At 45.1% G+C, this 16,126-nt stretch overlaps 1 protein-coding gene across 2 annotated transcripts in view; it reads left to right on the top strand.

Moving 5' to 3' along the window:
* The first annotated feature begins 2,610 nt into the window (after nt 1-2,610).
* Nucleotides 2,611-16,126, top strand: part of POLR3H (RNA polymerase III subunit H) — a 78,565-nt gene continuing 65,049 nt past the window's right edge. Inside the window, exon 1 of one of the 2 annotated variants that reach the window (XM_069231255.1) lies at nt 2,611-2,760. The gene's annotated coding sequence lies outside the window, so the exon portion shown is untranslated. Of the gene's footprint in view, nt 2,761-2,876; nt 2,974-16,126 lie in introns of those variants that run through there. The other variant, XM_069231256.1, reaches the window with a different exon arrangement.

The following is a 16,126-nucleotide window of genomic DNA, read 5'->3' as shown; positions in this document are numbered from 1 at the left end:
GCTGCGCCATGCGCTTCCAACTTCGGGAACATACTACACCTTGGTGGCTTAACAAGATGACCCCAGCACCAAGAGCCTCAAATGGCGCTGCGCTAGCTCACCCACAGAAACTGAAGCAAAGGGGTACGGGAGACAAAGCCAACATTAGTGTAAAATTGAGGCCCTTCACAAGACCTGAATAATCCAGTATATTAACAACTGTAGGCACCTACAAAACAACGAATATAAAGCACTCTAGTCTTTAATCGACCATGTCCCTTTAATGGTCTTCTGAAAAAGGACAATACCTCTACATGCACAAGGAACTTTACTAAGTGCCTAACCATGTTTTTTAACCAAACACATCTCATAAATAGATGTCCAGACCTAAGAACCCAAATTGAGAACCCTTTTTCACACGTAATTTATTTTACTATGGTCACTCCAGTGGGCAGCCACTTTCTGAGCATAAAAAACGTCTTCCATAGGTGGTTGCTTTGTTCTATTATTTGATGTAACAACAGTATACGTTGCTGCGCACAACTAATAGCCATCTGGAAAAGTATAGAAAAAGTAGAATATTTTTAAAGCGGCTGACATTATCAACCTCAATAGTAGGTGTTACTGTGACTCAAGGTGCGGTAAAAGTATGAAGTAGAGAAGAAAGCAGCAAACCCTGGGAGAACCAAAATAGACAATATAGCTATCCAACAAAACAGCCCAAAGTATATCGCAAAGTATGGGATAAAATGGTGCCTACAAGTCAGCAAAAGGGAACTGTAAGCAAGACTCCAAACAGATCCGAGGAACAATCATTTAAATAGTAACGCATTTCCATAAGCTTTGTTTCACATAATTATGTTGAAAAACAATGTTTTGCTAATTTGCAAGTGACACAACTCACCAACAAAAACGGAGATACGCAGAAATCATACACATATCAATCGTCAATAGGATTAGTATGCAGACATGTCACGAGGAGAAGCAGACACCATTTGTTCAATAAGCACCTGACACCAACCAGCTGGAAATGATCAACTCCAATACCTTTCATCGAGTCTGCTCTGCATGAAACTTCAAAGGGCCATGGCCACCATGGAGCGTGACGCGAAGGGGAGAGACAAAAGAAAAAAGTAGTGCGCCCACCCTAAAGTGTATCAGCAGTCGTGCAATAATCTATCAAGTCAGTCTGCAAGGCAGTAACAAACCAGCCTTAAGGCGGCACAAACGTAAAGCATTTACCAACAACATCAAGGGATATTTGAAAGGCAGGCCTAGGAACAAATGAAAGTGATGGGCGTGGTTAAAGCCCAAAGAATAGATTACAACATGTTGAGAAGAGCAGCACTTGCGCGCTGCTATACTTGACCTAAAAACATCACTACAGCTGACCAGTCAGCCAGAATGAGACACTTTAGAGTGAGGCGAGATGCAGCCCCGGACTCTCCTTCCACTCAGGCACACTCCTTGACCTGCCGCCTGCTACTACAGCCTGTGCCCATCCTGCCAAGCATGGCGAATAAACATGCAGCTAAAGACGAAGCGAGGCGTTGCAGTGCTGACCTGGCAAAACAGTCATGGACAGTAGTAGCAGTCAGGTGAGTCATTCACACACACACTATTTACAGGATCTGCACTCTGAAGCTTGTCCCATCTCTGCAGCATGTGCTTAACCGCACTAGGCCGGCAGTTCCAGATACTTAACAACAGACGTTCCCAACCTTTTGGCTTCTGTGGACCCCCACTTTGTCATTACTGGAACCCGGGGACCTCCACTGAATCATTATTGGAGACTGGGGACCCCTCACTGAGTCATTATTGAAAGCTGGTGAACTAATAATATATTAATATTATTTATTTTTTCTAAGCAGTCACAGACCCCCTGAGGAGGCTCAACAGACCCCAAGGGGTCCCCGGACCACAGGTTGGGAACCACTGCTTTAACCAGTTAATGAGGTGTGCAGGAGTTAACTTCTTTCATGCAGAGAATAAATTGTATTAAGGTCAAATTTGCATTATTATATGACTATTTCCTTTTCCATGATCTGATGCTGTTAAAGTCAAGCTGTCAGCAATGAATTAAATGCGCTGTTCGGATGCCCTACACTAAAGCCCCTCTTAAATATCCGGTGAAACTGCAGAGGTCAAAATGCGTAAATGGGCTTAGTCGAGACAGTCTATAACTATTTTGATGGTGTTTAGGCAACTGCATTGAAAATAACCTCAAGTGCATGATAATAAATCATATAAGTCAAACTAAATTCCATTACACATAGTATAACATAGGCTGCCGCAAAAGTTTCAGCAATATGTTAATTATTAAGCATTCACCTTTCCATTCAGGCGTTTTGCAGCAGTATATTTTTCCGAGCTTCTCATTGCTCAAAAGAATATGATTTCTGATATTGTCAGTGTCACACATTTGGCAGTTGAATGTCTCATAAGTGAACTGAAACCATCGAAATGTCACTCATAGGCAATCTGAAAACGTGGCTGCTGTGCTTTGCATCATCACTGTGACACGCCCTACCAAGGACAGGTACCACTCTCCGAGGACCGTAAGTACCCAAGTTTCCCAACACTGATGTATGACGTTTTTCTCTACTTGAAAGTCCGTCTTCTACCTCTAGCCTCAGCCCCCTACTGGCCCTTATTAGCTGGTTCGCCCGCACAGTACACGGGGGACGACGCTGCCCCGCCCGCTCTTTATGTTTTACCAGGCCTGTCACCCTCTATTTGTGCCGGTGGGGGCCCTGGCCGTAGTGTCACCCCTACGGAAAGGTAAGTCGAGTCACTCAGTCGGTGCCTGCCTCGTGGCTAGGAACGACAAACCGCCGGATAAACAATCCTCTAGATTTGTCAAATGCGTATGCCCTCACACAGCCATTTGCTTAGGGCGCATGCGGAAAGGGAAAACACTTTCTTATGGCGCACACTCTAGGCTGGTAAATAATATATATTGTGGCTGTTAAAGGTCGGTTCATCGATATCAAGGTGCATTTTACGTTTTAGGCTACATTTTTTGTTTGTTTAAGGAAATGAAATCCACACGATGAAGAATCTTAATATGCAGGATAAATCGGGGCATGTACCATTGAGGAAACGTTACGTCTTTTTTGAAAATGTTTTCAGCCCTTAATGTAGCTGATCAGACTAATTTATTTTGGAGAGCTCTACGTTCATTCTAATAATTTTGCTAAACTGAACCTTCATTAAGTCTTCTGCTTTGAGGTAGAATTTTTGTTTATTTTTATGTTAGGACGTAATCTGAATTCGCGCTGTCGTGTGTTAATTTTAGCGGGGAAATCTGTATTTCCCAGATTATACTAATTTGTAAATTGAAAGTACTCGAAATGTGATGTCCTGATCCGTGGTGATATAGACTCACCTGGTTATTATAATAATGACAGAGAGAGAGTTATGAAAGGGTCAGTCACATTAGTGTACATGCCAAAATTTGGCAACAGCCAAGAGGGAGATTTTGAAAAATAATGTTATTAATTTTACCCGTTTATTTCCACTGCAGTAGAGGCAATTTATAGGCGGGAGACAGCCAAAATACAGATGATTTGGGAGTCTCCTGTCAGTACGAGCAGTGTTCGAATGTATGTATGTATCAAGTAGTGCATTTTTTACTGTGAAGCTGCGAAGTGGCCACATATTATGCTTGAAACGTTTTAGACTTTTCTGGATTTGTAACCAGTACCATGTTGCATGCTGAGACTTGTAGTTTCGCTGTTAACGTCGTACGTTGGGCATAAAAAAATCATCTAATGCAAAGTACTTTAATCAGACAGTCTTAACTTAAACGGCAACATGTAAAGTGTTTATGGAGTATCAAACCAGTAAAATAGTCAAAATGCAAATCAAAATTCCCAAACCGAATTCGAAAATTAAATTTTTATTAAACAAAATGATAGCTTGATAAAAGAAGCAAGGGGAACCAAAGTATGATTTTTTTTTAAAAGTTTTAAGCAGAAGCAGCACCAAAAACACAAACCGCCAGTGGTAGTCAATGGTCGCAGTAGATCAAGACATTGGCACAATTTGAGGTTTGCTGACCTTGAGCCTGGCCACTAATAAGGGTCCTCCTGGTCATAATATTTACCTTCTGATTTAGGGGGCATTTTAGAGTTTGGCGGAAAGGATACATTGTTGCAACTGAGACAAGAGTACCCTCTCTGCCAAAATGCAGGTCTACCCACCTCATTTAGAGACAGCGGACCTTTATTATGACAACAGAGGCTACTCTGCTGACTCCTAACTGACTAAAGGCCATTGGAGGTTTGGCTATATGTCTGTCCACCCGGTTTAGAGTGGGTGAACACATGTCCAGTTTTCACTGTTTGTCATGCTAAGTAATAGCTGGCAGTAAGTGCCACTAAAAACTGCAAAACACCCCCTTCATCGTGGAAGAAAATTTCCATGGTGAGGGAGGCACCCACCCTTCCCCCAAACAAAATAATATTTTTAAAAATGTAAGTTTGTCCTACAGCTCGGAACTGTTGACCGTGGTTCCTACCAATGCTACAGATGTCCACTGGGCAAGCAGACCTCTCAGCATTTGGCAGGTGGTGAGTCCATAAGGGTAACAAAGTCCAATCAATGTCCCATTGCCATTGGTTAGCTGAATGTTTCCAGGAAAAGACCTCTTGCAACTTGTTGTCTCCGTGTGGCCACACAGGAGGTCAGGCAACTGACCATTGGAGACCACTTCTTTGTCCTGGGTACAAGAGGGAGCAGATCCAGACCTTCGGGACTCCTGTCAGGTCACACACAGCATTTCCAGTCCTCTTCCAATCTTCATTGAATCCAGAAAGTGTTCTGAAGTGGGTGCCTAGAGATGCCACATTTATGACAGGCGCAAGCTCAAGGGTGGGGTGACTACTGATCATGCCCTAACCAGTGGGGTAGAAGTTCCCCGGGGTCAACCCTACCTACTTTTTCCGTAGATTCCTTTTGCCTTATTGCAAACAGAAGCAACATTCAAAATGTCTAGGCATTGTCAAGATAGCAAATGTCTTCGGCCACACTAAACTTGAGCTCTGGGGGATGGGGTTGGCTTAGTGTACTATGGTAATCCTAGTGTCCTTCCACATTCGAAACTGAAATCCAGTTTGGAGCCGATACTGTACCCATAACAAACCCAAAGACATGAGTGTGGTAGGACCAAAGCTTTCTCGTTCAGTAACCAGACAGTGGATACACAAGAATTGTCGTGGCATCCTATTCTTTCCCTTTCAAGTGCACCCAGCAGACCAGTCAAACAGGATTTGACACTGTAGTTTCAAAAAGGATGCCCATAGCCCCTACTCTCCTTATTATATGGCATTCAGAGGAGTCATCTCTGTCCATTTACGTCAGCCTGTTGTTTGCTCCTGGGAAGGATTCCACTCCTATACAAGGCTAATCACTATCTTGTAGAAGCTATCAAGCCAATGCAAATTAGCCTCCAGGAACTCAAGAAAAAAGTACCTTTCAAAAAGCGAATTTTCCCTAATATTTATTAAAATCATAACTTCACCTTTGAATTGAATTTTTAATAACTATTAATATAACTGCATAATTATTTTTCTAGCTGGTCCCATTCCCGAGATACAGTATTAGTATTTTAATGTAGTCTGGTTTTCTACATAGGACAGCTAGGCCTTTCACATTAAAAATAGCTTTTGTGTTGTGTTCTAGTCACTGTAAGGCCATGTTAACATTAAATGTTTACATGTCCTACCTTCAAATACCCTGCTGTCAGGGCTAACAGGGCTACAAAGGGGTGACACTAATGTTTAAAGGGGAGTTTTACTCTTGTCAGAAATGGTTCGTTTTATTGGCCGGGTTGCAGGATTAAAACTGTAGTAGTGAGGCTATAGCAGTAGGCCTGAACCCATGTTTGCACTGGAAGTGTAGTGGGTGGCACAACAAGGATACTAGAACAGCAAGTCTGCTACTAGAGACACAAGTTTGCTATTGTCCATAGTGAAGATCTCGGATGTAAGCAGCCTATTTTTAAATATGATCCCATGTCACTGCACTTAAAAAATATATTTCCCATCAACCAATTTTATAACATATTTGGGAACTACTTGCCCAGATTTCTTAATTGCATATAATTAATATTAAAGACTTCAGTAGGGTTTGTGTGAACATATGTTGGGAACAGAATTTTGTGCTTAGTGTGGACTGCCAAGTCATCATACATAAGGGATTTGTTATGTACAACTGTGGATTTATTAAGCAACTAGCTTTGATGCAGAAGAGGTCCCCAATAGAAGCTACAAGTGTCAAAGACCCCCACACTTCTTTGTCACTCATCTCGGATCATAATAGTTGGAAAATACAGTGGGAAATGCTGTGGACAAATTAAATTATGGATCTCTTATTTCTGGAATGAGGGGGTTCAGAATTGGTTGAGCATCGTATTGATGTCCGCTGACACTGAGGAAAGGTTTAGCAGTGACAAGGAGTATGTGACTACTGAGCTGAAGTTAAACTGGTTTGGATAGACTTTTTGTGATGAAACGATGATGCAGCCACCCAAAATGTCATCATGAAATCAATTGATTATAAGCACAGCTAGAGGCTGTGCCAAGAAATTGATGACACATTTAGAGGAACTGTTGAGACTAATCTGTTAGTGTTATACCTTGACAGATCTATTAGTAGAGTGGCAGAGTATTTCAAACTGGTCTACAAATGATTTGAAATCTAAAGAATAGTGAAAGCAGTGGCAAAAGAAACATTAGACCTTAATGAAACAGAAAATGATCTGGGAACAACTGCTTGTAGATCAAACAGATAGTAATTGGGTGAATAACTTTGAAATAGATAAGAGAATATCACCAGTCCCAAATTTGCCAGGCAAAAGAACCAACTGAATTTATGATTTAGTGTGAATTCAAACATTTCCTGATTTAAAAAAAACACAGCGTATCTTTTAGGGCTTTATAGTAAAGATTACAAAGAATTTGGTTCCTAAAAAAATTACCACGGTTGCTCTGATATGTAGTGTAATTGCATGCCAACCCCTTAAGAAAGTAATGAATGTAACCAAGGTAAATTATCCCTTATGTCTTCAGGTAGAGGTGATAGTGAATTGAATAGCTGTTTTAAAATGTTCACAAGCACAGGGTTCCAATTGGTGACCCACTGTAATATTAAAAAGAAAATTTGCCTTTATGGACTAATTCATTTAAGCCACTCACTGTCTATTTTGGGGAGCAGTATGCAATACAGCAGCATGGAAAGGAAGCCCGTTAATCCGTATTTATTAAACTTAAAAAAAAAAAAACCTCTATACATTTGCTAAATAGTTATCAAATAGCATTATTTGATAGTGCAGGGAATTGTTTGCCAAATCTCCTCATGTGAATCTAGAAAAAGGGTGGTTTCTTTGAACCTGTTTCTGGATGAAAAATCTAGATATTCAAAAATAGCTTCTACTGCTTACAATGGCCTGGTACTACCTTTAATGCTAGATATATATGGGACAAATAAATATCAAGTGTACAGTGCTCATAGATATGGGTTCATATTAAAGTAGATGAATTCTGTAAATACACTGAATGCACTCCGGGGCACGATGGCCTGAAGCAATACTGTGTTGTTGTCCCTTTATTATTATTCTCTCTTTACTTAGCCAATCTGCCTGTTTTTCTGGACACAGTGAGATTTGTTACTTTCTGTTTTTGTGAATGTGGATGGCATTGTTTTGACTCCTCTAATGCCAATAAGTTTGCAACGAAAAGCATTAAACATTTTTTTTATATAAACCCTTTGAAACCTTCATCCGTGTTCGATGTAGCAGAGCAAAGATATTTGCAAAAGTTCCAGTTGCCACCTGAGAAGTATTGGTTTCTGAACTGTAACATGTCAGATAATGTGAGGTTTTGCTGTTACGTGCAGCTGTATTCTGACTGTTCATTAGTGTGGACACTGTTTCTGGAAAGAATATCAGTTATAAATGGGCTTCTATGTGTGTTCTCCGGTATGTACAAATGTAAGGAAATGCCTCCTTGGCATGGTTGCCCCCTGACTTTTTGCCTTTGCTGATGCTATGTTTACAATTGAAAGTGTGCTGAGGCCTGCTAACCAGGCCCCAGCACCAGTGTTCTTTCCCTAACCTGTACTTTTGTATCCACAATTGGCAGACCCTGGCATCCAGATAAGTCCCTTGTAACTGGTACTTCTAGTACCAAGGGCCCTGATGCCAAGGAAGGTCTCTAAGGGCTGCAGCATGTCTTATGCCACCCTGGAGACCTCTCACTCAGCACAGACACACTGCTTGCCAGCTTGTGTGTGCTAGTGAGGACAAAACGAGTAAGTCGACATGGCACTCCCCTCAGGGTGCCATGCCAGCCTCTCACTGCCTATGCAAGTATAGGTCAGTCACCCCTCTAGCAGGCCTTACAGCCCTAAGGCAGGGTGCACTATACCATAGGTGAGGGTACCAGTGCATGAGCATGGTACCCCTACAGTGTCTAAACAAAACCTTAGACATTGTAAGTGCAGGGTAGCCATAAGAGTATATGGTCTGGGAGTTTGTCAAACACGAACTCCACAGCACATTAATGGCTACACTGAAAACTGGGAAGTTTGGTATCAAACTTCTCAGCACAATAAATGCACACTGATGCCAGTGTACATTTTATTGCAAAATACACCCCAGAGGGCACCTTAGAGGTGCCCCCTGAAACTTAACCGACTATCTGTGTAGGCTGACTAGTTCCAGCAGCCTGCCACACTAGAGACATGTTGCTGGCCCCATGGGGAGAGTGCCTTTGTCACTCTGAGGCCAGTAACAAAGCCTGCACTGGGTGGAGATGCTAACACCTCCCCCAGGCAGGAGCTGTAACACCTGGCGGTGAGCCTCAAAGGCTCACCCCTTTGTCACAGCACCGCAGGACACTCCAGCTAGTGGAGTTGCCCGCCCCCTCCGGCACCGGCCCCCACTTTTGGCGGCAAGGCCGGAGAAAATAATGAGAATAACAAGGAGGAGTCACTGGCCAGTCAGGACAGCCCCTAAGGTGTCCTGAGCTGAGGTGACTCTAACTTTTAGAAATCCTCCATCTTGCAGATGGAGGATTCCCCCAATAGGGTTAGGATTGTGACCCCCTCCCCTTGGGAGGAGGCACAAAGAGGGTGTACCCACCCTCAGGGCTAGTAGCCATTGGCTACTAACCCCCCAGACCTAAACACGCCCTTAAATTTAGTATTTAAGGGCTACCCTGAACCCTAGAAAATTAGATTCCTGCAACAACAAGAAGGACTGCCCAGCTGAAAACCCCTGCAGAGGAAGACCAGAAGACAACAACTGCCTTGGCTCCAGAAACTCACCGGCCTGTCTCCTGCCTTCCAAAGAACTCTGGTCCAGCGACGCCTTCCAAAGGGACCAGCGACCTCTGAATCCTCTGAGGACTGCCCTGCTTCGACGACGACAAGAAACTCCCGAGGACAGCGGACCTGCTCCAAAAAGACTGCAACTTTGTTTCAAGAAGCAGCTTTAAAGAACCCTGCAACTCCCCGCAAGAAGCGTGAGACTTGCAACACTGCACCCGGTGACCCCGACTCGGCTGGTGGAGAACCAACACCTCAGGGAGGACCCCCGGACTACTCTACGACTGTGAGTACCAAAACCTGTCCCCCCTGAGCCCCCACAGCGCCGCCTGCAGAGGGAACCCCGAGGCTTCCCCTGACCGCGACTCTCTGAAACCTAAGTCCCGACGCCTGGAAAAGACCCCGCAGCCCCCAGGACCTGAAGGACCGGACTTTCACTGCAGAAGTGACCCCCAGGAGTCCCTCTCCCTTGCCCAAGTGGAGGTTTCCCCGAGGAAGCCCCCCCTTGCCTGCCTGCAGCGCTAAAGAGATCCCTTGACCTCTCATAGACTAACATTGAAAACCCGACGCTTGTTTCTACACTGCACCCGGCCGCCCCTGCGCTGCTGAGGGTGAAATTTCTGTGTGGGCTTGTGTCCCCCCCGGTGCCCTACAAAACCCCCCTGGTCTGCCCTCCGAAGACGCAGGTACTTACCTGCAAGCAGACCGGAACCGGGGCACCCCCTTCTCTCCATTCTAGCCTATGTGTTTTGGGCACCACTTTGAACTCTGCACCTGACCGGCCCTGAGCTGCTGGTGTGGTAACTTTGGGGTTGCTCTGAACCCCCAACGGTGGGCTACCTTGGACCAAGAACTGAACCCTGTAAGTGTCTTACTTACCTGGTAAAACTAACAAAAACTTACCTCCCCCAGGAACTGTGAAAATTGCACTAAGTGTCCACTTTTAAAGTAGCTATTTGTGAATAACTTGAAAAGTATACATGCAATTGAAATGATTCAAAGTTCCTAATGTACTTACCTGCAATACCTTTCAAACAAGATATTACATGTTAAATTTGAACCTGTGGTTCTTAAAATAAACTAAGAAAAGATATTTTTCTATAACAAAACCTATTGGCTGGATTTGTCTCTGAGTGTGTGTACCTCATTTATTGTCTATGTGTATGTACAACAAATGCTTAACACTACTCCTTGGATAAGCCTACTGCTCGACCACACTACCACAAAATAGAGCATTAGTATTATCTATTTTTACCACTATTTTACCTCTAAGGGGAACCCTTGGACTCTGTGCATGCTATTCCTTACTTTGAAATAGCACATACAGAGCCAACTTCCTACATTGGTGGATCAGCGGTGGGGTACAAGACTTTGCATTTGCTGGAATACTCAGCCAATACCTGATCACACGACAAATTCCAAAATTGTCATTAGAAATTGATTTTTGCAATTTGAAAAGTTTTCTAAATTCTTTAAAGTCCTGCTAGGGCCTTGTGTTAGTCCCTGTTAGCATTTCTTTTAGAGTTTAAAAGTTTGTTAAAAGTTTGAATTAGATTCTAGAACCAGTTGTAGATTCTTAAAAAGTATTCCAACTTTTAGAAGCAAAATGTCTAGCACAGATGTGGCTGTGGTGGAACTCAACACCACACCTTACCTCCATCTACAGATGAGAGAGCTAAGGTCACTCTGTAAACTAAAGAAAATAGCAATGGGCCCCAAACCTACCAAAGTACAGCTCCAGGAGCTTTTGGCAGAGTTTGAAAAGGCCAACCCCTCTGAGGGTGGCAACTCAGAGGATGAAGATAGTGACTTGGAGGGAAATTCCCCCCTACCAGTCTTATCTAGGGAGGACAGGGCCTCTCAAGCCCTGACTCCAAAAATACTAGTCAGAGATGCTGGCTCCCTCACAGGAGGGACCAGCACCTCTGAAATCACTGAGGATAACTCCAGTGAAGAGGACATCCAGTTAGCCAGGATGGCCAAAAGATTGGCTTTGGAAAGACAGATCCTAGCCATAGAGAGGGAAAGACAAGAGATGGGCCTAGGACCCATCAATGGTGGCAGCAACATAAATAGGGTCAGAGATTCTCCTGACATGTTGAAAATCCCTAAAGGGATTGTAACTAAATATGAATATGGTGATGACATCACCAAATGGTTCACAGCTTTTGAGAGGGCTTGTGTAACCAGAAAAGTGAACCAATCTCACTGGGGTGCTCTCCTTTGGGAAATGTTCACAGGAAAGTGTAGGGATAGACTCCTCACACTCTCTGGACAAGATGCAGAATCTTATGACCTCATGAAGGGTACCCTGATTGAGGGCTTTGGATTCTCCACTGAGGAGTATAGGATTAGATTCAGGGGGGCTCAAAAATCCTCAAGCCAGACCTGGGTTGACTTTGTAGACTACTCAGTAAAAACACTAGATGGTTGGATTCAAGGCAGTGGTGTAAGTAATTATGATGGGCTGTACAATTTATTTGTGAAAGAACACCTGTTAAGTAATTGTTTCAATGATAAACTGCATCAGCATCTGGTAGACCTAGGACCAATTTCTCCCCAAGAATTGGGAAAGAAGGCGGACCATTGGGTCAAGACAAGGGTGTCCAAAACTTCCACAGGGGGTGACCAAAAGAAAGGGGTCACAAAACCTCCCCAGGGGAAAGGTGGTGAGACAGCCAAAAATAAAAATAGTAAAGAGTCTTCTACAGGCCCCCAAAAACCTGCACAGGAGGGTGGGCCCAGAGCCTCTTCACAAAACAATCCTGGGTACAAGGGTAAAAACTTTGATCCCAAAAAGGCCTGGTGTCGAAACTGTAGTCAGTCTGGACACCAAACTGGAGACAAGGCCTGTCCCAAGAAAAGTTCCACTCCAAACTCCAATCCAGGTAACACTGGAATGGCTAGTCTCCAAGTGGGATCAACAGTGTGCCCAGAGCAAATCAGGGTCCACACTGAAGCTACTCTAGTCTCTGAGGGTGGGGTGGATTTAGCCACACTAGCTGCCTGGCCTCCTAACATGCAAAAATACAGGCAGCAGCTCTTTATTAATGGGACAAGTGTAGAGGGCCTGAGGGATACAGGTGCCAGTGTCACCATGGTGACAGAGAAACTGGTTCCCCCTGGCCAATACCTGACTGGAAAAACTTATACAGTCACCAATGCTGACAATCAAACTAAAGCACATCCCATGGCAATGGTAACTTTAGAATGGGGAGGGGTCAATGGCCTGAAACAGGTGGTGGTCTCCTCAAACATCCCAGTAGACTGTCTGCTTGGAAATGACCTGGAGTCCTCAGCATGGGCTGAGGTAGAGCTAAAAACCCATGCAGCCATGCTGGGTATCCCTGAACTGGTGTGTGTAAAAACAAGAGCACAATGCAAGGCACAGGGTGAAAAAGTAGAGCTGGAGTCTGGAAAAATGGCCCAGCCTACCAAGAGAAAAGGAAAGTCAGTTGGGAAACCAACTGCAACACAGTCAGAAAAAGAGAACCTCTCTTCTCAGGAAGAAGTTCTGCCCTCTGAGGGAACTGAGCCTTTGGAGCTTGAACCTTATCAGGTTGAGCTCTTAGGCCCAGGGGGGCCCTCAAGGGAGGAGCTGTGTAAGGGACAAGAAACCTGTCCCTCTCTTGAAGGCCTTAGGCAGCAAGCTGCTGAAGAGTCCAAGGGCAAGAAAAATGGAACACATAGGGTCTATTGGGAAGATGGACTCCTGTACACTGAGGCCAGAGACCCCAAACCTGGTGCCACTAGGAGAGTGGTAGTGCCTCAGTCGTTCAGAGAGTTTATTCTGACCTTAGCCCATGATATTCCCCTTGCTGGGCATTTGGGACAAACCAAGACGTGGGAGAGGTTAGTCAACCACTTCTACTGGCCCAATATGTCCCAGAAGGTTAAGGAGTTTTGCCTCTCCTGCCCCACCTGTCAATCCAGTGGTAAGACAGGTGGGCACCCAAAGGCCCCCCTCATTCCACTTCCAGTGGTGGGGGTCCCCTTTGAAAGAGTGGGTGTGGACATAGTTGGTCCACTGGAACCTCCCACAGCCTCAGGAAATATGTACATCCTAGTAGTAGTGGATCATGCTACTAGGTATCCTGAAGCTATTCCCCTTAGGTCGACTACTGCCCCTGCAGTAGCCAAGGCCCTCATTGGTATCTTTACCAGAGTGGGTTTCCCTAAGGAGGTGGTGTCTGACAGAGGTACCAACTTCATGTCAGCATACCTAAAACACATGTGGAATGAGTGTGGAGTGACTTACAAATTCACTACACCATACCATCCACAAACTAATGGCTTAGTTGAGAGATTCAACAAGACATTAAAAGGCATGATCATGGGGCTCCCAGAAAAACTCAAAAGGAGATGGGATGTCCTCTTACCATGTCTGCTTTTTGCTTACAGGGAGGTGCCACAGAAGGGAGTAGGATTCTCACCCTTTGAACTTCTGTTTGGTCACCCTGTAAGGGGACCACTTGCTCTTGTTAAAGAAGGCTGGGAGAGACCTCTTCATGAGCCTAAACAAGACATAGTGGACTATGTACTTGGCCTTCGCTCTAGAATGGCAGAGTACATGGAAAAGGCAACCAAAAACCTTGAGGCCAGCCAACAGCTCCAGAAGTTTTGGTATGACCAAAAGGCTGCACTGGTTGAGTTCCAACCAGGGCAGAAAGTCTGGGTTCTGGAGCCTGTGGCTCCCAGGGCACTCCAGGACAAATGGAGTGGCCCTTACCCAGTACTAGAAAGGAAGAGTCAGGTCACCTACCTGGTGGACCTGGGCACAAGCAGGAGCCCCAAGAGGGTGATCCATGTGAACCGCCTTAAGCTCTTCCATGACAGGGCTGATGTGAATCTGTTGATGGTAACAGATGAGGATCAGGAGGCAGAGAGTGAACCTCTCCCTGATCTTCTGTCATCAGACCCAAAAGATGGCTCAGTAGATGGAGTGATCTACTCAGACACCCTCTCTGGCCAACAGCAAGCTGATTGTAGGAGAGTCCTACAACAGTTTCCTGAACTCTTCTCCTTAACCCCTGGTCAGACACACCTGTGTACCCATGATGTGGACACAGGAGACAGCATGCCTGTCAAGAACAAAATCTTTAGACAGTCTGACCATGTTAAGGAAAGCATCAAGGTGGAAGTCCACAAGATGCTGGAATTGGGAGTAATTGAGCGCTCTGACAGCCCCTGGGCTAGCCCAGTGGTCTTAGTCCCCAAACCTCACACCAAAGATGGAAAGAAAGAGATGAGGTTTTGTGTGGACTACAGAGGGCTCAACTCTGTCACCAAGACAGATGCTCATCCAATTCCTAGAGTTGATGAGCTCATAGATAAATTAGGTGCTGCCAAATTCTTAAGTACCTTTGACTTGACAGCAGGGTACTGGCAAATAAAAATGGCACCTGGAGCAAAAGAGAAAACAGCATTCTCCACACCTGATGGGCATTATCAGTTTACTGTTATGCCCTTTGGTTTAAAGAATGCCCCTGCCACCTTCCAAAGGTTGGTGAATCAAGTCCCTGCTGGCTTGGAGTCCTTTAGCACAGCTTATCTTGATGATATTGCTGTCTTTTGCTCCACCTGGCAGGATCACCTGGTCCACCTGAAGAAGGTTTTGAAGGCTCTGCAATCTGCAGGCCTCTCTATCAAGGCATCCAAATGCCAGATAGGGCAGGGAACTGTGGTTTACTTGGGCCACCTTGTAGGTGGAGGCCAAGTTCAGCCACTCCAACCCAAGATCCAGACTATTCTGGACTGGGTAGCTCCAAAAACCCAGACTCAAGTCAGGGCATTCCTTGGCTTGACTGGGTACTACAGGAGGTTTGTGAAGGGATATGGATCCATTGTGACAGCCCTCACTGAACTCACCTCCAAGAAAATGCCCAAGAAAGTGAACTGGACTGTGGAATGCCAACAGGCTTTTGACACCCTGAAACAAGCAATGTGCTCAGCACCAGTTCTAAAAGCTCCAGATTATTCTAAGCAGTTCATTGTGCAGACAGATGCCTCTGAACATGGGATAGGGGCAGTGTTGTCCCAAACAAATGATGATGGCCTTGACCAGCCTGTTGCTTTCATTAGCAGGAGGTTACTCCCCAGGGAGCAGCGTTGGAGTGCCATTGAGAGGGAGGCCTTTGCTGTGGTTTGGTCCCTGAAGAAGCTGAGACCATACCTCTTTGTGACTCACTTCCTAGTTCAAACTGACCACAGACCTCTCAAATGGCTGATGCAAATGAAAGGTGAAAATCCTAAACTGTTGAGGTGGTCCATCTCCCTACAGGGAATGGACTTTATAGTGGAACACAGACCTGGGACTGCCCATGCCAATGCAGATGGCCTTTCCAGGTTCTTCCACTTAGAAAATGAAGACTCTCTTGGGAAAGGTTAGTCTCATCCTCTTTCGTTTGGGGGGGGGTTGTGTAAGGAAATGCCTCCTTGGCATGGTTGCCCCCTGACTTTTTGCCTTTGCTGATGCTATGTTTACAATTGAAAGTGTGCTGAGGCCTGCTAACCAGGCCCCAGCACCAGTGTTCTTTCCCTAACCTGTACTTTTGTATCCACAATTGGCAGACCCTGGCATCCAGATAAGTCCCTTGTAACTGGTACTTCTAGTACCAAGGGCCCTGATGCCAAGGAAGGTCTCTAAGGGCTGCAGCATGTCTTATGCCACCCTGGAGACCTCTCACTCAGCACAGACACACTGCTTGCCAGCTTGTGTGTGCTAGTGAGGACAAAACGAGTAAGTCGACATGGCACTCCCCTCAGGGTGCCATGCCAGCCTCTCACTGCCTATGCAAGTATAGGTCAGTCACCCCTC

This window comes from Pleurodeles waltl, chromosome 4_2 (assembly GCF_031143425.1).
Source record: "Pleurodeles waltl isolate 20211129_DDA chromosome 4_2, aPleWal1.hap1.20221129, whole genome shotgun sequence".
Taxonomy (NCBI): domain Eukaryota; kingdom Metazoa; phylum Chordata; class Amphibia; order Caudata; family Salamandridae; genus Pleurodeles; species Pleurodeles waltl.
The sequence above is the reverse complement of the archived record's forward strand: the minus strand, read 5'-3'. Positions and strand labels throughout refer to the sequence as shown.